Source organism: Gossypium hirsutum, chromosome A01 (genome assembly GCF_007990345.1).
Source record: "Gossypium hirsutum isolate 1008001.06 chromosome A01, Gossypium_hirsutum_v2.1, whole genome shotgun sequence".
Classification (NCBI taxonomy): domain Eukaryota; kingdom Viridiplantae; phylum Streptophyta; class Magnoliopsida; order Malvales; family Malvaceae; genus Gossypium; species Gossypium hirsutum.
Window position 1 is genome coordinate 25,351,952 of NC_053424.1, and position 25,621 is coordinate 25,377,572.

The 25,621-nt window shown below is 36.4% G+C and overlaps 1 pseudogene; it reads left to right on the top strand.

Moving 5' to 3' along the window:
* The window catches only part of LOC121211319 (protein LIKE COV 1-like), a 33,413-nt pseudogene extending 8,105 nt beyond the window's left edge, over window positions 1-25,308 (top strand).
* The last annotated feature ends 313 nt before the right edge of the window (window positions 25,309-25,621 follow it).

A 25,621-nucleotide genomic window follows, 5' to 3' on the forward strand; every position in this document is an offset into this window, starting at 1 on the left:
CAAGCTATTTAAATTTTGGGTTTTTTTGGGAGCTTTTATAAACTGCTGGACGAATGTTTGAATGCTTAAATTGTGAAGGCGTGATAACTTGTACGTTTGATTGTTTGAGTAACATGTAAATGCAGTAGGAAGAGCTCGTCGGACATTGAGGTAAGTCCCCAAATTGTTTAAGTATGTTTGAAACAATATGATGCTTGGTATGCATGAGAGATAAATTGTGATTGTTGCGTGAAATTATTGATGCCTACAAACTGTCTAATTCATACTCTTGGAAAACATTTTTGGAAACTTTTAACCTTGATGGTAAATTGACTTTAAATCAATTAATTTCTTTTAATAGCTTAATTTAATAGAAAATTTGCTTTTTTCGCTCTTTCAAAATTTTGATAATTTAATTTAAGCCATTTTAAACGAAAATTTCTCCCCAAAATTAATTAATTTTATCTTGATCCCAGCTTAAAATTCTTGGATTTATCCTTGAACTTGCCTTTTAAGAAAGATCAATTTCTAACCTTTTCCTATCAGTGATCGATGATGGTGGTTGGCGATGATAACGGGTTCTATGGTGGCTGCTAAGTTTTTTAGAGAAAGGTGAGAGAAAAATAAAAGGAAGAAGAAAGAGGAAATGTAAAGTAAATATATGTAAAAGATAAAATAATTTTGATTTTTTTTTGTCTTGTAGCAACTCTTAATAAGTTGTTTTGTTTTTTTAATAGATTTATTGATTTTATTGGTAATTGGTTAACAAAAGTATCAATTTTTTTAAAAAATAAGTAATTTAAGTATAGCTTCTAACAAAAAAAATTAAGTAATAAAATAAAAAATATAATTTAAGTACTAATTTATAGATTAAATCTTTCAACTTTTTAAATCGATAAAATTACAATTATACATTATACAATAAACCCTAACATATTCAAAAAAGATATGCATTAGATTCTTTTTATTTTGTATGTTAAATGCATAATGAAATTGATAAAAATGATTAATAAATATCAAATGAGGTAAGAGAAGATGAGGCAAGGTGATTATGAATGAAATGAGGGAGGGGCAATAGAAAGTATATCACTATAGTAAAGTAGGTATGGATTTAACAATACCACTCGCAGCATGATGCATACATCCTAAAATATAAGATATTTTTCTTATCCTTTTAAAGTTTTGAGAAAAGTGTTGGTATACGTGGGAGGCTTTTGACTTAATAATATTGCATGTTGAGTTTGAACTAGGTCGTTCAATGAGAATAAAAATATTGGAAGAATTTGGTTCAATTTAATTAATATATCTCCTAAAAATCCAGACAAAGCTTTATTTGAGATAGTTAGTTATAGTCACTAATTAAGGAACTTAGCAAAGGAAAATAAAAGAGATATACAAAGAAGGATGAGAAAATGGAAACGAGATAGAGGGAAAGAGATCAAGAACTACTTATCCCAAATCCTCAACCCCTACTGCTACTCCTGCCACGCCTTCTTCCCATGGCCATGAGGTTCCTCTTTCCTTTCTTTCATTCTTTTCATCTATCTTTTTATGCTTTCTATTCATATCTATTCTTGCTTGAAACTGGTGTTTTTCTTCTGACATAGGCATTTTTAAAAGTAATCCGCAGCTGGGCTGGGAAAAAGTTTATGACAGGCTCGTAAGTCCAAATGTCTATCATAAATATTTATACATGGTTTTGATTACAACCATCAAGCTTGAAATAAAATTTAGATACTTTGGGTTGTCTTGTGATGAAATGTGATAGTATTAAATTACTACTTTGTAGTGTCATACTTTTTCCATTGGCGATTACGTTCTATATTACTTGGGGTTTCATTCATTTTATAGATGGTTTCTTCTCCCCAATCTATAATCAGCTAGGTATCAATGTTTTTGGTAAAGCATTTTTTCTCGAATCCTCTTTTAACTTATTTGGAAGATGTTTTTGGGTTTTTGAACAATTTATCTGGAGGAAGTATGAAGCTCAGTGTAAAACTTGAGCAACAACGTAATAAATCTGGATAAAGAATAACAAAAACTTTGATATTCAAGTCTGGAGGTTTTGAGCAAACGAACAGAATCTGGCTTGAACTATGAAAGAAAAAATTGAGAGAGAGAGTATTTCTCTTGAATGATTTCTATTGAAATTCATTGATCAAAAAGATGGCATAATGCCAATACATATACTAGTCATAAGCTGGTCAGCTTTAACATATTTACTATTTTTAGACTTCATTGTAACTTGCATCGCTTACACATTACAACTTGTAAATCACAACTTGCACAATTAGGCAAGCTGATCTATCAATCTTATTAGCACCGAATGCATTAAATACATTACCTACTTAATTCTAATTTAACTAAGTTACAAAATATTACTTAAAGTAAAAAAATGAAACCAAAATTGAATAGTAGCATCAACTTCAGTAGTTGCATGTATTTTTTCTGGAAATACTACATCAGCTTGATCTTCATACTTCATCCACATAACTTGGATTGCATGTACTTCATCCGCATAACTTATGTGGCATTGTCCGCTCCTTGGCTGCTTCATGTGTTGCATGCAGGCCAACTTCAACACTCCTCTTTGGCTTGCATGCTGCATAGTTTTGACTGAACCCTTTTACAACCAATTTTGTTTTGAATTTGTTTAAGCTACCATTAGCATTTTTCTTGGCTCGAAACACCCATTTCTGTGACAGCCCTAAAGTGACCCTAGTAGGAAAGCGGTTTCGGGACCACTAAACCGAGTCACCAAATTGTTTGAATATGATATTTATTGTCTAAAATAAATGTGTGAAAATTTTAAGCTTCTATTTAGTAAGTTGCATGTGAATTTAGTCAATAGGACTTATGTGTGGCATTTTTGAAATGTGATAGATCAAAACATAAGGACCTATTAGTGCATGTTGAAAAAGGGGGGAGTTGCATGTCAATTTTCCCCCCATCTAGTAGTGGCCGGCCATGATATTAGGATGGACAAAGGGTGATGGGCAAAACATGTCATAGACATGTTGTGTTGGTGCATCATGGGAGGAAACAATAAAATAATGAGCATGGTAATTAAATAATGAAAGGGAGGAGTGATGAAAAAAAAAAGGTCTCATCCATACCCCCCTTTGCCGTGAATGGAAGAAAGAAAACAAAGAAAAAAAATGTGTGTTCATCCTTGAACATCCTTGACCGAAATTCAAAAGGAAAGAAAGGAGGAAATGTTGAAGAGGTTCGGCCATGCATGTAACTAGGCTAAGGTATGTTTGAGGTTGCTCCATGAGATTCATGTATATTTTAGTAGTTAGCTTGAGTTCTAACTAGCCCATGGTTCAAATCTTTACTATGTCATGGAGATGATATTCGGCTAAGGTGGATTTGTGTTGATATCATTTGCATGCTAAAAGTGAAGCTTTGTAATGGTGCATGTGATGGTGGATTGATGATTCTTGAATCTTCTTTTTAGCATTTTTGAGTGAGACATTAAGTTCTTTGTTTAACCATGACCAAAAATTGAAATGGTATGGTGTTGTGATGCATTCGGCCATGGTAGGAAGTAGAAGGGAAAAATATGGTTGTTGTTAGATGAAGTAGAGTCTAACGAATGAGCACATATGTGCATTGGTTGCTAGATGGAGAAGAATCGGCTAGCAAGTTGTGTGCTAAGGCCGAATATAATTTTTGTATATTAATGAGTAATGCATGTGTTAAATTGATGGAAAGGGAGAGGATGCTTTACTAGTGTATATATGTGTGTATTAGCCAAGTTTTGAACTTGAAACAAAATGGTGTTTAGTCAATACAAGTGACCATACTTGTAGAATGTATTAAGTGTTGCAATCGGCCCCAACATAGACATGTATGTTCGGCCACATGAATAAGTACATAAGTTATGTGTATGTTCGGCCATAGGTAGCCTATTGATGGCTTTAGCTTGACTTAGAAAATTCGGCTAAGGGGAAATATTAGCTAGTATGTTGAATTCGATTCGTGATTTCGTACATATGTGACTCTAATGTCTAATGTATATATGGGCTAAGTACCTTGAGCTTCTCTTTTGATGTTCGAATGAATTGTATTAAATTGCTTGATGTGATTAAAAATGCGTATGACCATTGTGTATTTGAGCTAAAAGGTGGCCATATGACCTATCAAACTCCTTGTCATATTCGGCCATAAGCTAGCAAAATGAGACTTTAATGAGTTAAATTTGTTTGAATTAGCTCAAGAGCTTAGAGGACCACAGTTGGATAAGGGAAAGGAAAAAGTGATCGAATAGCTGTCGAAATCGCTCGACCACATCCGAGGTAAGTTCTTGAGTAATAGAGCTTAAATTATGATTTGATTAGATCATGTTTTAAGCAAATCAAAATCATGCTCTTTGTGTGTGGCTATTGAGCCGAAATTGCAAGAGTGATAAGTGTCTTGTGTTTGAGTTTTGCTAATGAAAATGAAATACGAATGTGTCATGATTTATTGTTAAATGTGCATGGTTATTCGAATGATGTCCGGGCTAAGTCCCGAAGGCTTTGTGCTAAGTGACCATATCCGGACTAAGATCCGAAGGCATTTGTGCGAGTTACTAATTCCGGGCTAAGCTCGAAGGCATTGGTGCGAGTTACTAAATCCGGGTTAAGTCCCGAAGGCATTTGTGCGAGTTACTATAACCGGGCTATGTCCCGAAGGCATTTGAACGAGTAGCTATATCCGGTTAAATTCCGAAGGTACGTGATTCAGGAATGAACGATCTTGCTGTAAAAATTTCAGTTAATACGCTTGTAACATCCCAGCATTGAGGTATGTTTCGTATGTGCTTTGAATTAGTTGAGCCCTTACAAATAAGTATTCGCTTAGTTGATAAATGAGCTACCGGCCTTTGGCTAAGTTGATCTTTTGTGTATGAACATAAGGGTTGGTAATGTGAAGTAAGTATGATATTGAAAATTTGTGCATATGAAATTATCCGTTTAGCTACATGAATGCTATACTTTGGTTGTGTCTAAACTCTTTGCTCAAAACTTACTAAGCATTTAATGCTTACTCCGTTTCTTTGATTCTCTGTTTTATAGATTTTGGCTCTTCAGCTATCGGACTCGGGATTTTGAAGTCGAAGTCGCCCACACTATCAAAGCCCTTTTGGTACACTTTTGGTTGAACTCTGAAAATGGCATGTATAGGACTACCCTTTTGTTGTTGGTCATGTACCCTTCGGTTTTGTGTAAAATTGGATAGCCATGCGAAAATGCTTAAATATACTTTGATCATAGCATTATAATCGTTTTGTATGTTGTCCGTCGAGAGGTATGGAAATGTTGGTAACGGTTAGCCATGGGAAGGGTTATTCTTGATCACCTTTGGAATATGTATGACAAACTCTAGTTGATCCATGGAGGATCATGAAATAGGTAAAGTTTACCTTAAAAACAGATGCTGGCAGCAGCAGTGATGTGGATGTGAAAAATCACTAAAAATAGTACGAATGGAATTAAATAGTGAATAAATTATGTAAACGAACGTTGATGAATCTATTTTCATAGGAAAGTAACGAAACGATCATATGGACAGTATGTTAAGAGATATTCAGGTTCTCGTGAGACAGGGCCAGAACAGTTTCTGGATTCCCTGTTCCGACTTTGGAAATTCATTATAAATTAACTAGAGATAATTAGAAGTCATGCCATATATGCATAGATTTCCTTTTGAGTCTAGTTTCTATAGAAACAAACGACATCAGTATTGAAGCCCTGTACAGGGCGATATCCAAGTCGTAATGCGCAAAGGTCAGTGTAGTCGATCCCTGTAACATGGGAGACTTTGACTAATAAACTGTACTAATTGGCCTGACCAAAAATTTTAGAAAAAAATATGTAGATGGGAATATGAGTCTAGTTTCAGGGAAAAATTACGAAACTGATTTTCGAGTTGTGAAACTCAAGATATGATTTTTAAGGTGACAGTGACGCAGTTAGCCAACTGCCTGGAAATTTTTAAAATGGACTGCGATAGTAAGCGAATTTAGTCTGTGAACCCCTCGTGTCCGACTCCGGCAACGGTCTCGGGTACGGGGTGTTACAATTTTATTGGTATCAGAGCACGGTTTAGTCGATTCTAGGACTACCGTAATGCGTTGGGTCTAGCTATACATGCCATTTTATGTGATTATTTGATAGTGTGGTGATTTCTGACATTTGCAAATGTGTTTATTTATAGTAATGGATCCTGATCCCGACCGAGCGGTAGCTGATGATCTTGAGAGTGTAGCGCCTGCTCCCGCGCAAGGGACAGCGCCGGCGGACTCTCAACCTAATGCTAGTAACCCGAATGATGAAGCTAGACAAGCTTTCTATAGCGTGATGAATGATTGGTTCAACCAATACATTCGAACTAATACGACTGTTCGACAACCTCCATTCCCGACAAATACCACCCCTGCACCTACCATACCTCCGGTAACTGACCAAATAGGGTCAAATAAGCCCCCAGTTGACAGGATCCGAAAACATGGGGCTACTAAATTTAAAGCTACGGACAGCGATGATGCCGAGCAAGCTGAATTTTGGTTGGACAACACTATCCGGGTACTCGACGAGCTATCTTGCACACTCGATGAGTGCCTAAAGTGTACTATCTCCTTGCTACGTGATTCTGCCTACTATTGGTGGAGTACTCTGACTTCTGTTGTGCCCCGAGAGCAAGTAACTTGGGAGTTTTTCCAAATTGAGTTTCGGAAAAAGTATATCAGTCAGAGATTTGTTGATAAAAAACGGAAGGAATTTCTTGAGCTTAAGCAAGGTTCTATGTCAGTTACTGATTACGAGCGAAAATTTGTTAGACTTAGTAGATACGCTCGGGAATGTGTTTCGTCCGAGGCATCATGTGTAAACGCTTCGAGGATGGGCTGAATGAAGATATAAAAATGTTCGTTGGTATTCTTGAAATACGAGAGTTCGTAGTACTTGTCGAGCGAGCTTGTAAAGCCGAAGAGCTTAGAAAAGAAAAACAAAAAGTTGATGTGGGAACTGGAGAGTTTCGTAAAAGATCCTCTTGAACAGGCATCGAAGAAATTTCGAGATGATGTGGGCCGGTCTAGAGGCACTTCGGTCGCCAGTGTTGGGAATGAACGTCGAGACAGAACGGAATGTCGATATTGCGGTAAATGGCATTCGGGGACTTGTAGATTCCATGACCGCTCCTGTTACAGGTGCAGATCAGTTGACCACTTCATTAAAGATTGCCCGAGGTTGTCTGAACAGAATGTAAATCAGAGTGGGAAACCGGGTGCTACCACTGCTCGAGGTAGACCATCTAGAAATACGGGCAATGCTAGTGGTGGTCAGAGAGGATCTAGAGATGCTACGACCAGATCCGAGGCTCGTGCGCCTGCTAGAGCTTATGCTATACGTGCCCGCGAGGATGCTTCTTCACCTGATGTTATTACCGGTACTTTTACTCTCTTTGATACTAATGTAATTGCTTTGATTGACCCCGGTTCTACTCATTCTTACATATGTGAAACCTTAGCATCCAGTAAGACTTTACCTATTGAGTCTACTGAGTTCGTAATTCGGGTGTCAAATCCCTTGGGTCGTTACGTGCTTGTCGACAAAGTGTGTAAGAAATGTCCCCTAGTAATTCGAGGTTCCTGTTTTCCGGCAGACTTGATGCTTTTGCCGTTTGATGAATTTGATGTTATTCTCGGGTTGGATTGATTGACCGTGCATGATGCGGTTGTGAATTGCAAAAGCAAGACTATTGATTTGAGGTGCGCAAATAACGAAGTAATCCGAGTTGAGTCTACGGACTTAGATGGGTTGCCAGCTGTAATATCCTCAATGTTGGCCCAGAAATATGTAAGAAAAGGGTGCGAAGCATACCTTGCGTATGTACTTGATGACAAAGAATTAGAAAAGAAACCCGAATCTGTGCCGGTGGTTTGTGAATACCCGGATGTTTTTCCTGAAGAATTACCGGGTTTACCACCTGTTCGGGAGATAGAGTTTGGTATTGAGCTTGTACCTGGGACTACGCCGATTTCGATAGCTCCGTATCGTATGGCACCAACCGAGTTAAAAGAGTTGAAAGCTCAGTTGCAAGAATTGACGGATAGAGGTTTCGCTCGACCAAGTTTCTCACCTTGGGGTGCACCAGTATTGTTCGTGAAAAAGAAGGACGGAACCATGAGGTTGTGCATTGACTATCGTCAGCTGAATAAAGTGACAATAAAGAACAAATATCCGTTACCGTGTATGGATGATTTGTTCGACCAACTGAAGGGAGCCTCAGTGTTCTCAAAAATAGATTTGAGATCGGGCTATTATCAGTTGCGAATTCGAGATTCGGACATACCCAAAACTGCCTTCAAAACGAGATATGGTCACTACGAGTTCTTAGTGATGCCGTTTGGGCTCACTAATGCCCCTGCGGTATTTATGGATTTGATGAATCGGATCTTCAGACCATATTTGGATCGGTTCGTAGTTGTGTTCATTGATGACATCTTGGTCTATTCAAGAGATGAGACCAAACATGCTGAGCACCTGAGACTAGTGTTGCAAATTTTGCGGGATAAGCAGTTATATGCTAAGTTCAGTAATTGTGAGTTCTGGTTAAGAGAGGTTAGCTTCTTGGGTCATGTGGTATCCGCATCGAGTATTCGAGTTGACCCGAGCAAAATTTCAGCCATACTTAACTGGAAGCCTCCAAGAAATATTACCGAAGTTTGGAGCTTCCTGGGGCTCGCTGGTTATTACCGACGATTTGTCAAAGGTTTCTCGATGATAGCCACACCAATGACGAAGCTACTTCAAAAGGATGTTAAGTTCGAATGGACGGAGGAATGTCAGAAAAGTTTCGATCAACTGAAAACTTATTTGACTGAAGCTCCAATTTTAATGCAACCCGAATCAGGCAAAGAGTTTGTCATTTATAGTGACGCATCCCTACTTGGGTTGGGTTGCATATTGATGCAAGAAGGTCGAGTGGTGGCCTATGCGTCGAGACAATTAAAGCCACATGAGAAAAATTATCCGACCCATGATCTCGAACTAGCTGCCATCGTATTCGCTTTAAAAATATGGCGACATTACTTATTTGGTGAAAAGTGCCATGTATTTTCGGATCACAAAAGTCTCAAATATTTGATGACTCAAAGAGACTTAAATCTGCGACAAAGACGTTGGCTTGAGTTGTTGAAAGATTACGAGCTTGTCATTGATTACCACCCGGGAAAGGCTAATGTGGTTGCGGACGCCTTAAGCCGGAAATCACTGTTTGCTTTACGAGCGATGAATGTGCACTTGTCTGTTCTACCCGACAATGTGTTAGTAGCTGAATTAAAGGCCGAACCATTATTGATTCATCAAATTCGTGAAGCTCAGAAAGTCGACGATGAATTGGTTGCAAAACGGGCTGAGTGTGTTCCGAACAAGGAATCGGAGTTTCAAATTGATGATGATGATTGTTTGAGGTTCAGAAGTCGTTTGTGTGTTCCAAGGAATTCGAAACTCATTTCGATGATTCTGAACGAAGCCCATTGTAGCCGAATGTCAATTCACCCGGGGAGTACAAAAATGTACAACGATTTGAAACGTCGGTTTTGGTGGCATGGTATGAAACGAGACATCTCCGACTTTGTTTCAAGATGTTTAATATGTCAACAAGTGAAAGCGGAACATCAAGTGCCTTCAGGATTACTTCAGCCGATCATGATACCTGAGTGGAAATGGGATCGAGTCACAATGGACTTTGTGTCCGAACTGCCATTGTCAGCAAGTAAGAAGGATGCGATTTGGGTTGTTGTTGATAGACTGACTAAGTCGGCTCACTTTATCCCCGTGCGTACGGATTTTTCATTGGATAAACTAGCTGAATTGTACGTTTCTCAGATTGTGAGATTACACGGGGTACCTATTTCTATCGTGTCGGATAGAGATTCGAGATTCACCTCACGATTTTGGAAGAAATTGCAAGAAGCTTTGGGTACCAAGTTGCATTTTAGCACCGCTTTTCATCCCCAAACCGATGGTCAATCCGAGCGGATAATTCAGATACTCGAGGATATGCTGAGATGCTGCATCCTTGAGTTTAGTGGTTCATGGGATCGGTACTTACCTTTGATTGAATTCGCTTACAACAATAGTTTTCAATCAAGTATTAAGATGGCACCTTACGAGGCTTTGTACGGGCGTAAATGCCGCACACCATTGTTTTGGACCGAGCTCGGTGAAAGTAAAATTTTCGGAGTTGATTTGATTAAAGATGCCGAACAGAAAGTAAAGGTAATCCGTGAAAGTCTGAAGGCAGCCACAGATCGTCAGAAATCGTATGCGGATTTGAAACGAAAAGACATTGAATATCAGGTGGGAGATAAAGTGTTTCTTAATGTTTCGCCTTGGAAAAAGGTACTCAGATTTGGCCGTAAGGGCAAGTTGAGTCCGAGATTCATTGGGCCGTACGAAATCTCCGAACGAGTTGGTCCAGTTGCGTATCGATTGATTTTGCCCCCTGAACTTGTAAAGATTCACGACGTCTTTCATGTTTCGATGCTTCGACGCTATAGATCTGATCCATCGCACATAATTAGCCCATCAGAGGTTGAAATTCAAGCCGATATGAGTTATGAAAAAGAACCGATGCGTATCCTAGCTCGTGAAGTGAAGGAGTTGCGAAACAAAAGGGTTCCGTTAGTAAAGGTGTTATGGCTCAAACACGGGATCGAGGAAGCTACTTGGGAAACCGAGAGCTCGATGAAAGAACGATACCCAAACCTATTTACCGGTAAGATTTTTGGGGACGAAAATTTCTTAAGTGGGGGAGAGTTGTGACAGCCCTAAAGTGACCTTAGTAGGAAAGCAGTTTCGGGACCGCTAAACCGAGTCACCAAATTGTTTGAATATGATATTTATTGTCTAAAATAAATGTGTGAAAATTTTAAGCTTCTATTTAGTAAGTTGCATGTGAATTTAGTCAATAGGACTTATGTGTGACATTTTTGAAATGTGATAGATCAAAACATAAGGACCTATTAGTGCATGTTGAAAAAGGGGGGACTTGCATGTCAATTTTCCCCCCATCTAGTAGTGGCCGGCCATGACATTAGGATGGACAAAGGGTGATGGGCAAAACATGTCATAGACATGTTGTGTTGGTGCATCATGGGAGGAAACAATAAAATAATGAGCATGGTAATTAAATAATGAAAGGGAGGAGTGATGAAATAAAAAATGGTCTCATCCATGCCCCCCTGTGCCGTGAATGGAAGAAAGAAAACAAAGAAAAAAAAATGTGTGTTCATCCTTGAACATCCTTGACCGAAATTCAAAAGGAAAGAAAGGAGGAAATGTTGAAGAGGTTCGGCCATGCATGTAACTAGGCTAAGGTATGTTTGAGGTTGCTCCATGAGATTCATGTATATTTTAGTAGTTAGCTTGAGTTCTAACTAGCCCATGGTTCAAATCTTTACTATGTCATGGAGATGATATTCGGCTAAGGTGGATTTGTGTTGATATCATTTGCATGCTAAAAGTGAAGCTTTGTAATGGTGCATGTGATGGTGGATTGATGATTCTTGAATCTTCTTTTTAGCATTTTGAGTGAGACATTAAGTTCTTTGTTTAACCATGACCAAAAATTGAAATGGTATGGTGTTGTGATGCATTCGGCCATGGTAGGAAGTAGAAGGGAAAAATATGGTTGTTGTTAGATGAAGTAGAGTCTAACGAATGAGCACATATGTGCATTGGTTGCTAGATGGAGAAGAATCGGCTAGCAAGTTGTGTGCTAAGGCCGAATATAATTTTTGTATATTAATGAGTAATGCATGTGTTAAATTGATGGAAAGGGAGAGGATGCTTTACTAGTGTATATATGTGTGTATTAGCCAAGTTTTGAACTTGAAACAAAATGGTGTTTAGTCAATACAAGTGACCATACTTGTAGAATGTATTAAGTGTTGCAATCGGCCCCAACATAGACATGTATGTTCGGCCACATGAATAAGTACATAAGTTATGTGTATGTTCGGCCATAGGTAGCCTATTGATGGCTTTAGCTTGACTTAGAAAATTCGGCTAAGGGGAAATATTAGCTAGTATGTTGAATTCGATTCGTGATTTCGTACATATGTGACTCTAATGTCTAATGTATATATGGGCTAAGTACCTTGAGCTTCTCTTTTGATGTTCGAATGAATTGTATTAAATTGCTTGATGTGATTAAAAATGCGTATGACCATTGTGTATTTGAGCTAAAAGGTGGCCATATGACCTATCAAACTCCTTGTCATATTCGGCCATAAGCTAGCAAAATGAGACTTTAATGAGTTAAATTTGTTTGAATTAGCTCAAGAGCTTAGAGGACCACAGTTGGATAAGGGAAAGGAAAAAGTGATCGAATAGCTGTCGAAATCGCTCGACCACATCCGAGGTAAGTTCTTGAGTAATAGAGCTTAAATTATGATTTGATTAGATCATGTTTTAAGCAAATCAAAATCATGCTCTTTGTGTGTGGCTATTGAGCCGAAATTGCAAGAGTGATAAGTGTCTTGTGTTTGAGTTTTGCTAATGAAAATGAAATACGAATGTGTCATGATTTATTGTTAAATGTGCATGGTTATTCGAATGATGTCCGGGCTAAGTCCCGAAGGCTTTGTGCTAAGTGACCATATCCAGACTAAGATCCAAAGGCATTTGTGCGAGTTACTAATTCCGGGCTAAGCCCGAAGGCATTGGTGCGAGTTACTAAATCCGGGTTAAGTATCGAAGGCATTTGTGCGAGTTACTATAACCGGGCTATGTCCCGAAGGCATTTGAATGAGTAGCTATATCCGGTTAAATTCCGAAGGTACGTGATTCGGGAATGAACGATCTTGCTGTAAAAATTTCAGTTAATACGCTTGTAACATCCCAACATTGAGGTATGTTTTGTATGTGCTTTGAATTAGTTGAGCCCTTACAAATAAGTATTCGCTCAGTTGATAAATGAGCTACCGGCCTTTGGCTAAGTTGATCTTTTGTGTATGAACATAAGGGTTGGTAATGTGAAGTAAGTATGATATTGAAAATTTGTGCATATGAAATTATCCGTTTAGCTACATGAATGCTATACTTTGGTTGTGTCTAAACTCTTTGCTCAAAACTTACTAAGCATTTAATGCTTACTCCGTTTCTTTGATTCTCTGTTTTATAGATTTTGGTTCTTCAGCTATCGGACTCGGGATTTTGAAGTCGAAGTCGCCCACACTATCAAAGCCCTTTTGGTACACTTTTGGTTGAACTCTGAAAATGGCATGTATAGGACTACCCTTTTGTTGTTGGTCATGTACCCTTCGGTTTTGTGTAAATTTGGATAGCCATGCGAAAATGACTTAAATATACTTTGATCATAGCATTATAATTGTTTTGTATGTTGTCCGTCGAGAGGTATGGAAATGTTGGTAACGGTTAGCCATGGGAAGGGTTATTCTTGATCACCTTTGGAATATGTATGACAAACTCTAGTTGATCCATGGAGGATCATGAAATAGGTAAAGTTTACCTTAAAAACAGATGCTGGCAGCAGCAGTGATGTGGATGTGAAAAATCACTAAAAATAGTAGGAATGGAATTAAATAGTGAATAAATTATGTAAACAAATCTTGATGAATCTATTTTCATAGGAAAGTAACGAAACGATCATATGGATAGTATGTTAAGAGATATTCAGGTTCTTGTGAGACAGGGCCAGAACGGTTTCTGGATTCCCTGTTCCGACTTTGGAAATTCATTATAAATTAACCAGAGATAATTATAAGTCATGCCATATATGCATAGATTTCTTTTTGAGTATAGTTTCTATAGAAACAAACGACATCAGTATTGAAGCCCTGTACAGGGAGATATCCAAGTCGTAATGCGCAAAGGTCAGTGTAGTCGATCCCTGTAACATGGGAGACTTTGACTAATAAACTGTACTAATTGGCTCAACCAAAAATTCTAGAAAAGAATATGTAGATGGGAATATGAGTCTAGTTTCAGGGAAAAATTACGAAACTGATTTTCGAGTTGTAAAACTCAAGATATGATTTTTAAGGTGACAGTGACGCAGTTAGCCAACTGCCTGGAAATTTTTAAAATGGACTGCGATAGTAAGCGAATTTAGTCTGTGAACCCCTCATGTCCGACTCCGGCAACGGTCTCGGGTACAGGGTGTTACAATTTCACTCCAATGAATTTTCTGTTGAGTGGTCTTTCAACTAGCTTCCAGGTCTAATTCTTCTCAATCATACTGATTTCATCAGCCGTTGCCTGTTTCCAGCCTTGATGAGCTTCAGCTTCTTCAAAGTAGCTTGGTTCAACTGCAGCCACATGAGCTCTTTCATAAATCTCAGCCAATAGTCTAGTGCCTTTGACTGGTTCATCATCAATGTCCATTTCAGGACCATTTTGATCAGCTTCAGTCTGATCTGTCACCAAATCTTTAGCAGCAGTTTCTGGTTCATTTTTATCCCAATTCCAGCTTGACTTGTCATTGAATACTACATCTTTGCTTACAGAAACTTTGTTTGTTGAAGGATCAAGTATTCTATAACCTTTCTTGATACTACTGTAGCCCACTAGAATACCAGGTTGAGCTTTCTTAGCAAGCTTGTCTCTTTTTGCTATTGGAACATGAGCATAACATACACATCCAAAGACTCTTAGGTGAGCTAGTGATGGTTTGAATTTGAACCAAGCCTCGAATGGAGTTTTCTGAGCCAAAGCCTTGGTTGGGAGCCTGTTTTCGAGGTAAATAGTAGTGTTAACTGCTTCTGTCCAAAATGTCTTAGGTAAATTTCTTTCAAACATTAGGCACCTGACCATATCCATTAAGCTTCTGTTCTTTCTTTCACTTACACCATTTTGTTGAGGTGTATAAGTGTTGGTAAGCTAGTGTTTGATGCCTGCTTCATCACAAAACATATGTAACCCGGATGAAGTATACTTAGTCCCATTATCAGACCTCAATGTCTTCAACTTGCAACCTGTTTCAGTCTCTGCTACAACTTTAAACTTTAAAAATACTGGGGCACTTCTGATTTCTGTTTCAAAAAATAAATCCAGCAATATCTTGAGTAATCATCAATGAATAAGATGAAATACCTACTGCCATTCAGAGATTGAATCTTTATTGGACCACACACATCAGTGTGTACAAGTTGCAGTATTTCAGAACTCTCTAGGCTTTGTTTGTAGGAAATGGTAGTTTAGCTTGTTTTCCTAGCTAACATACTTCACAAACTTCTACCTTTTCAATTGAGTTAGTGAAGTTTTCAACGTTGTAGTTGACATGGCCAAGTCTTTTGTGCCACAGCTTGGATTCATCTTGAACAGCTGTGTAGGCACTGTCTGAGCTCTTATTCCAATCCACAACAAACTCTTGTCAGCCATGGTCACTGTCATGAGTTTGGATCCATTTGGGTCATTGATTAGGCACTTCTTGCCTTTGAACACCACAGAGTAGCCTTTTTCTAACAACTGAGCTATACTGAGCAGGTTTTTATCTATTTCAGGCACCAAAAGTACATTTGAAACAAGTTTGGTACCTGTAGGAGTGTCAATCAGCACATTTCCTTTGCCTTCTACTTTGATGAAACCTTCACCCTTGTTTTGAAGCTTCTGTCAATTGTCTTGAAGATAGCAGTATTAGGAGTCATGTGGTTTGTGCAACCATTGTCAATTAGCCATCTTTTTGTGGCTTTTCTTTTGGAAGCTGAGCTAGAAACTACAAAGACTTGCTCTTCTTGGTCACTACCTTCTTCTACTACTTGAGCTTTAGCTCTTGGCTGTTGAGGTTGATTTGGCCTCTGTTTGCCTTTGTTTTTGCAAACTTCGTCTGCATGGCCCATCTTTTTGCAGATTTTGCACTGCACATCAGGCCTAAACCAACATACTTCACCCATATGACTTACCCTTCTGCAGTGTGGGCAAGGTGGATATCTTCTTTCACCATTTGTTCTAGGCTTGTCTTTCCAGGTTTTCTTCCCTTTGTAGGCAGAGGAGTTTGAGGCTGGCCTAGCTTTGGCTTGGAAGGCACCTTCTTGATGCTCCTCCAGTCTACTTGCTCTCCTTTGCTCTTGAGCTTAAAGAGCATTGATCAACTCTATCAATGATATGCTGGTCAGGTCTCTTGAGTCTTTAAGAGATGAGATCTTTGCCTCATACCTTTCAAGTAAGGTTGAGATCACCTTCTCCACAATTCTTGCTTCACTAAATTGTTCTTCAAGTAGCCTTATGCTGTTTACTACAGCCATGATTCTGTCTGAGTATTGCTTCACTGTTTCTTCTTCCTTCATCTTCAAGTTTTCAAAGTCCCTTCTTAAATTCAGTAGCTATTACTGCCTTGTTCTTTCAGTCCCTTGGAACTCCTCCTTCATCTTATCCCAAGCCTGCTTTGGTGACTCACAAGCCATGATTCTTGTGAAAATCACATCAGACACATTATTTTGGATGCAAGACGTGGCTTTGTGCCTTTTGGTTCTTTCATTTGAATGTCATCTAATTTGAGCCACTGTTGGATTGGCTCTAAGAGGTGCTGGTTCAACATTTGAGTTGACAACCTCCCATAGGTCAAATGCCTATAGGTAAGTCTTCATTTTTACTACCCAAATGTGGTAGCCTTCTCCATTGAAGACTGGTGGTGCAACTGGTGAAAAACTTGAGGAAGACATGGTTTTTAAGGATTGAAAATGACAAGTCCATTAAGAATAGGGCTCTAGATTCCAATTGTTGGGTTTTTTGAACAATTTATAAGGAGGAAGTATGAAGCTCAGTGTGAAACTTGAGCAACAACGTAATAAATCTGGATAAAGAATAACAAAAACTTTGATATTCAAGTATGGAGGTTTTTGAGCAAACAAATAGAATCTGGCTTGAACTATGAAAGCAAAAATTGAGAGAGTATTTTCTTGAATGATTTCTATTGAAATTCATTAATCAAAAAGATGGCATAATGCCAATACATATACCAGTCATAAGATGGACAGCTTTAACATATTTACTATTTTTAGACTTTATTGTAACTTGCACCGCTTGCACATTACAACTTGCAAATCACAACTTGCACAATTAGGCAAGCTGATCTATCAATCTTATCAGCACTGAATGTATTAAATACATTACATACTTAGTTCTAATTTAACTAAGTTACAAAATATTACTTAAAGTAACAAAATGAAACCGAAATTGAATAGTAGCATCAACTTCAGCAGCTGCATGTACTTTATCTGGAAATACTACAGCAGCTTGATCTTCATACTTCATCCACATAACTTGGACTGCATGTACTTCATCCGCATAACTTAAATGGCATTGTCTGCTCCTTGGCTGCTTCATGTGCTACATGCAAGCCAACTTCAACAGATGTAATTGCACATTCCAATTGATGCTGAAGAGACTCAGTTTGAATATAATATCAAAGGAAATAAAAACAAGCGATTTTAACAATGATACAAGTCTAAGATTTGCTACCTCCATCACTTTCATCTTTTTAATTGGTATTTTCATGTCATCTTGGTTGGGAGCTTCAGTTCTTACACTTGGTGAATGGTTTATCAAGAAAATGCCACTAGTGAGCTATATTTATTCTGCCTCAAAGCAAATTAGTGTTGCAATATCACCAGGTAAAGTCTTTAAATTTCTAGACTTTCGATTAACATGGCTAAATTACCAGCATGAAAACCACTTTTGCAGATAAAAAAATCTAATGCTTTCAAAGAAGTGGCAATCATAATACACCCACTTATGGTTTCAATATATGTTTGGATTTATTACTTCTACAGTTGTTCTTCAGAAGGGCGTTGGTGAAGAAGAACTGTGTTGTGTTTATGTTCCCACAAATCATCTCTATTTGGTTGATTTGTTTCTGATTAGTTCAAAGGATATTTTGAGGTCTACTTTATCAATTCGAGAAGGGATCGTTATTCGAAACTCCAAAACTCAAAATTACGATCTAACAAATCCTTTATATATTTTTGGTGATTTAATTTTTTTGGGGGGGGGGGTTTGCTTTCTTTTTTTTGCAAAAATTGTAATTTCTGGGGGCATGTCTGTGCCTAAAATATTTACCACAACCGATCCACTGGGCAATCCAACAACAAGAATTGTCAACTTCGAAGCATTAGTATGAAAATGAATTACAATGATTAGAGTGAATTCCATTTATGTATATATACGTGTATAGATATATGTTTAATCATTCAAGAAATCCAACTTTTGAGAAGGTAGGAAAAATGACTTTTGAACTTTTGATTAGAATTCTAATATTTAGGATTCTTTTATTACATAAGTCAACACCTTTGGCAAACTTAACCTTACCTAATCCCCTTCCCCCTCCTATAAGTTATGCAGTTTCATTCAAAAAGAATGGTAAAAAAATGGTTCAAAAACAACTTTATCAAAATCCTCTCTTTCCTAATCATTCCACACTTACAAAGTTTCTACAACTCAAATCAGTTAAGTGTTTTACCCATAATGTACGAACCTAAAATCGAAATTTTATAGAAAATAGACAATATTAAGTGAAGTGTTAACTATTAGGGGTCAGCATTCGGTCGAATCGGATCGAATGAAAAAAATTCGAGTTAATCGAGTTGATAAATCCTATTTTACATTCTAACTCGATTTGAAATTTTCTCAAATCGAGTTGAGTGAGATAGAATTCAAATTAAATATATTTGTTTGAGTTAAATTAAAAAACATGAATTTGGGTCCTTATAACCACTATCACCCACCGTAATCAAATTTGTTATTAACTTTCATCTCCTCATAATTTATTTATTAATCTTTATATACGGGTTAACTTTTTTGCTTCATTAGTTGCTTCAATTATCTTCTGATTTTGTCCCTATGTATTTTTAAAATAAAAATATATTAAATATAAAAAATGTGATTTTTTAATAAAATTTATCCTAAAGATAAAACGTGAAATTGATACCAACCTAAAATTTTAACACGAATATTTTATGGCATCATTAATAATTCAATTTTAAAAAAAATTTATAAAAATTTAATATGATTAAACAATTCAATAATATAAATAGTACAAGATGTGAAATTTAATTTAATAATATAATAGTAGATATGAATAAATAAAAATTTTGATCAAAGATATAAATAAAATTATTACTATTTAGGTTTAGGAATTTTTTAAGATGATTTTTTATTTGGGGGTAAAAGGTGAAAAGTAAATATTTAGGGGGGAAATAAAAAATTTTGAGGGTTGGGAGAGTAAAATTTTGGGGGGAAAGTAAATAGGGAGAAAATATTAAAAAAATTTGGGGGGTGGGTTTAGGGTAGATGAGGGTGGGATGGGAGGGGAGTAAAAGTTTTTCTGGGAAAGGAGGAGGGAGTAAAAGTATTGGGAGAAAGTAAAAAGGTTGGAGAGTTTGAGGTAAAAATGTAAAATATTATAGTTTGATATTTAGTTTATTCGAGTTATTCGAATTCAAAAATTAAACTCGATTTGAACTTTGAAATTTGAAAAAAAATTCAAGTTGACTCGAATCACTCGATTTATTTAACTCAAAATTCAATTTTTTTCGATTTTTCAAGTCGAATCGAGTTTTTCTAACCCCATTTAGCTACAATGCCAACTGCAACTGCAGTTTGTACTGCGACAAGAACAAAAAGAGAAGAATACAAACAAGTTGTTTAGTAGTTCGATTTCCCTACATTTACGGAGCCTAACTAAGTGAGGTAATCCACTATATTTAAACCCAATACAAAAACTGATTTAAGTCCAATCACACCTCAGTATGGCAACCTTGCTCTTGTACTAAAATATCTAGATCATTCATGTAATAACCTGATTTCCAGTGGTGTCAAAAAATGCGGTTTTGGAATCTCATTTTCATAAACTAAGTTCGTAAATGTAACACCTCAAAACCCAAACCAGAAGTTTCAACAGGATCCTGAACATCACATTGGCTACCAGAATGACTCACAACAAAAATATTAATCAAATTTCTTAAATGTATTTCGAAAACCACTTTTACTCATATTTTATTGAAACACATAGTGAGCTCAACTTATGTTTAACAAACAAAAATTTGATTGTCGTAAAAAATAGCTTAAAGTCAAATTTTAAGATTTGTATATTTCCTTGACAAACAAATCGGATTCAAGAATATTGTAAGCTGAAATATCAAAATCAACATATCAGTGGAAAATTTTTCATTTTACTTTTAATCGAAAAACCACAAGTTATTACATTTTTTTTAAAAAAAACCATGTGATTATTAATAACAGAAACATATCGGTTAACTAAAATCCATGCGTGGAATCACAATTTTAGTTCAAAAAAAAAATACCTATAATTTTACGAGTCTAAAATCAAAACCCATAACACAATTTATATAATCTTACTTACAAACCAATTAAAAATAATTTACTGAATCTTAAGGAAAGCTTGTTAAACGAAACTAAGAAAAATGTAAAACTCCGAGACCTCCGATTCGCTAAGTCCAGAACCTAACCTCGCGAATTACCTAAGAAGGGAAAATTAAGAGAATGAGCTATGAAAGCTTAATGTGAGTCTAAAACAATCGTAAATAGGCAATGTTAAACAAATGTCCAAACACACAAAAATCTCAAGTAATTCATGATAACCATACACATTGAATAAGAGATTCAATACACTAATACCACAAACAGTCAAATATGTAGTACATACTCGAATGCAAAACAAATGCAGACAATATTATGCATATCCAACCACTACACACCATCTCCAAACATCACACACACACCAAATAGGGTACGCTAGTCCCTTTCCAACCTCTACACACCAATATTGGGTTATGGTGGACTCATCCAACCAGAACACACCTTAATGTGGTCTTTTGCCACTTGAAGTCGCTAAAATATAAGAATGTAGTAAAACTACCAAATCATACTTCCTTCTTTTCAAAAACAAATCCCAACCCCAAATGCAGACACAAACTATCTCATGAATACAGAATTAAAGATTTGGATATGCTTGTCCTCAATTTCCATAATCAATGACATATTGGTAAGCAATTCAGATATGAAGAATCAGAATCTGACATACTCATATTTATATATAAAATAACGGAAACAATAATGTACACCATTTTCATTTATCACATCCAATCATACCATATTCCACATTAACATAACTCATCATCTAAACATTTATGTGTCTAACAAAATTATACTTATGAATACACATACAATAATAATTTCAACCTTTAAAACTCCCTTTATAGACTTTCTCCAAACAGAAGAAGTGTCCCAAAACACTCCTACGGAGGCCTAAATAAGCAAAGGATTACTTGGGAGCCAAAATGAGTCAATTTGAAAATAGGTGATAAAAACTTTACGATAGGACGAAACGGCAGTATGGCCAGCAATATGGGAAAGTCCAGACCATGTGACAGGATACACGGTTATGTGACTGAAAAACACGCCCGTGTAACTGAGATACATAGCCGTGTGGTTGAGAGACACACCCGTGTGACTGAGGTACACGACCATATGAACGGACTGTGTAACTTACTATCAATTCAGGTGCAGAGAAGACATGGTCATGTGGCTGAACGACATGCTTGTGTGACTGCTATACACGGTCATGTGGCTGAGAGACACGCTCGTGTGCGATCAAAAAATTTTCCAGCAGAGGTCACACAGCCATATGGCCAGCCCGTGTGACCCAGCTCAGATCATGTAACAACAAAACTAACCTAACTTTTATAGAGACACACAACCGTATGCACCTCCTGTGTGCGGCACACGTTTGTGTGGTTCAAAAACCACCCCCAAACCCGATACAAAGTCACAAAAATTCACCCTCAATTACAAGTGTTTAAGAAATCACACCTTATATACAATTTCAAAGAACCACTGAACGACCGATTCACCACCACTATACCGATCTGAAACTCAATATCACATACACACAAAACCTATAAGGATTCAATCATAACGACATCGCAAGAATCGAATAAAAATTGATCCAAAACTCAAGAAAGCAATACTTACACTATGCCTGTTTTGAAACCTTGCAAAATGAAAATGTGAACAATCAACTGATGTAACGACCCGATAGTCACGAGTACCGGGAAGTGTACTTTTGGGTCTCCGTTTTCATAAAACAGATTCATAATTATTTATTAAAAATATTTACAAAGCTAATTGTGTGGTTAATTAGGTTTTAGTTAGGTGAATTAACTTAAATTAAGGGTAATTAGGTCTAAGGATTAAATTGAATAAAGGGTGAAAGTTTAATTATTGATTAAAGGAAAAGGGAAGGATTAAATAAGCAATTAATCCTTATATAACAAGTGTGTGGTGAAATAATTCCATTTTTGTAAATAATATACATATATTTAATAATAAATTAAAACTTACTTATTATTTAAGTAAATATATTAATATTATTATATTATATTATTATAATTAAACAAAATAAAGAATAAAGTGAATAGAAAAAGAAATAAGAAGAACGGACAGAGAAGAAAAGGGAGAAAGAAAAAGAAAAAGAAAAAGAATGAGAAAATTAGGGTTTTAAGGTTCAAAGCTCAATTGGTAAGTCAATTTAGTCCATTTTCTTGTAATTTTTATGTTTTTAGAATTCTAGTATAAAATACTACTTGATTTATGTTAAAATTTTAGAAATTATTGAATTTAGTTAATTCGGTTTGGCACCCAATGCCTCATTGGATAATTCGGTTTGGGACTAAATTAATAGAATTTTAAGTTAAAAATGAAAAAGGGATTGAATTGTAAAATAAATTATAAGTTTTGAGTAATAGGGGCTAAATTGTGAAAATTTTAAAATTTAGGGATTTAAATGAAATTAGAGAGTTGAATTTTGTTTAAAGTAAAAATTGAATGAAAATATGGAATTAGTTGTAAAGAAATAGAGTTAGTCTTGGTTTAGGGACTAAATTGGAATTTAGGTAAAATTTGAATACAAATTGGAATATTCAATGTGAAGTTGTATTGTATTGATGAATTTCAATTGTTTCAATTACGTAGCTAACGTTGTGCCGGAGACCTCGGTTAAGAAAGGAAAAGATAAAGTTAACGAGGAGTAGCTCGAAAATTACGATTCGTATTTCTATAATCTGAATCTAGTAATTATTATTTGTTGTATTTTAATTTAATGTTTATGGTAAGTAATTGAGGTGAGTGTTATTTGTTATTATCTTGATATGGAATTGAGATTATGTGAATTTGTGATTGATGTAAATATTGATTGTATATGAAAAGTGAATTGACACCCTATTAATGGTATCGGGATGAGCCGGATATAGATGGCATGCCATAGTATTGGAAGAGTTCAAGGATACTTCAACTTCGAGTCGATGAGGCACTGGGTGTCACATTATTACTTCGAATTAATTCGATGAGGCACTGGTGCCAATTTACTTTGGTTTAGCCGATGAGACACTGAGTGTCAAATTATTACTTCGAATTATCCGATGAGGCACTAGGTGCCAAACTAGTGTGTTTTGGTTGGATCCGTGTATCCGTCCGAGTCCGAGTCATGTTAATAGGGGTTATTGAAATAAATAGTGTTATGATTGATATTGAATTGTGAAATGAGAAATGGATAGAGACACATGGAACAAATATTTGTGAATTGAATATGAATGATCGATATTATGGTTTAAGTAAAATGTGTTGATAATGTGAAAAGCTATCTGGGATAGCAATTGATGAGAATTAAATGTATTATGAATAAATTGATCAATTGATTGATTATTATTAATGTATGTTTAAATGTGAATATTATATTACTCTACTTTTAAGCATTTGAATTATAGAAATACCACTGAATTCATACTAAGCGTAGGTTTTTTTTCGTACGAAGGTTAGGTGTTAAAGTTAATTGCCGATTCAGTATCTATCCGAGATCCCAAACTCAAACGTGGTGTAGTATGTTTCTTTTCGGTAATGGCATGTACTTAGGATGTCTAAGTGTATATCACTTTGTGGAATAGTTGTAAATGATTTTCTAAGTTGATAATGATAGATTATATGTGTTGTGATGATATTATGATATGGTATGTTAAGTTAAGGTATATATGAATATGGTATAAGTAAGTTGCGATTGAAATTTGGCATGAATTTGAGATTGGTTTAGATAGTGTCTTATTGAAATTCTTTGATAAAATATTAAGGTATCCTGGAGGATACATTTGATTAGGCAACTAGGTTGGTTGTCTTGACATGTTTTAGATGTATTTGAATGTGTTTTGAAGTGGTTGAATGATTGATTTTTGAATTGCTTGGGGTTTAAGTTTGCAGGGAAGGGACAACTTAATGTATAAGGTTCAATTTGAGTCCACACAGCGAGACACACGGGCATGGGACTGGACCGTGTGAGACACACGGCTAACACATGGGTGTGTGGTTTGGTCGTGTGTCCTCTACAACTTTAAACTTTCAAAACAGAATGCTCAGGTAATTACACACTAGCAAAGACACGGTCATGTGTCTCAGCCGTGTGAGACACACGGCCTAGCACAAGGGCGTGTGGCTGGCCGTATGACATAAGTCATAGAGTTACACGGGGTCGGACATGACTTGTGGCATGGGAGACACACAGGCGTGTCCCTTGACCACATGGGCATGTATGCCCTATATCTAGAAAAATTTTTGAAATTTCACGAAAAATTTCTAACATACACGATTAAGTCCCAATTTTTTTGTAACATGTGTTTTGGGCTTCGAGGGCTCATAAAAGGGACGATACGATTGAGTTATGATATTTTTGTATGGTTAATTATGTAAAAGTCTGTATTTGATCTGAAAAGTCCGGTAATGCTCCGTAACCCGATTCCAGTGACGGATAAGAGTTAAGGAGTGTTACATTTAGTGGTATCAGAGCTTTACAGGTTTAGCCTTTTCTCGAACTAAGTCAAGCTTGAAATTGAGTCTAAAGGTGCATGTCATAATTGAGTCAAATTAAGTCGGGATTTGGATGCTGCTATATATATTGTTTATTTTCGTTTTATAGTTGAAAATGTCAGATGAATATATTGATGATATTGATCAAGAAATGGATACTGGTGATGAAGAGTCTTGTGAATTAGATAAAATTGAGTCGGCAATATTGAGTGTTAACCCAGTAGGTAGTCAACCACCTAATGTCGAGCGAGGTAATGTTAGAGAAAGGGATAATTCATAACTACTTAAAGTTATTGCTGATGCTCTTTAGCGATTAGCAGAAACTGCATCTGCTACGACATCTACTCCTACTATCTGTCGGGCTCCAATTGAAGAATTACATAAGTATGGTGCAACTGAATTTCTGGGTTTGAAAGGAGTCGATCTTTCTACAGCTGAAAATTAGATTGAAGCTACAAAAAGAATTCTGCAGCAACTTGAATGTACTCTATAAGAAAGTTTATTATGTGTTGTTTCTCTACTGCAAGGAGAAGTATATGTTTGGTAGGAATTAGTTGCACGACATGTACATGCAGAATAGAACAGGTAAATTGGGATTTCTTTCAAAGAGAATTTCAAAAGAAGTATGTGGGTGAGTTGTATATAGAAGACCGAAAATAGGAGTTTTTGATGTTAAAACAAGGTGAGATGTCGGTAGTTGTTTATGAACGGGAATTTTCACGACTCAGTAGATATGCAGTTGAATTTGTGCCAATAGA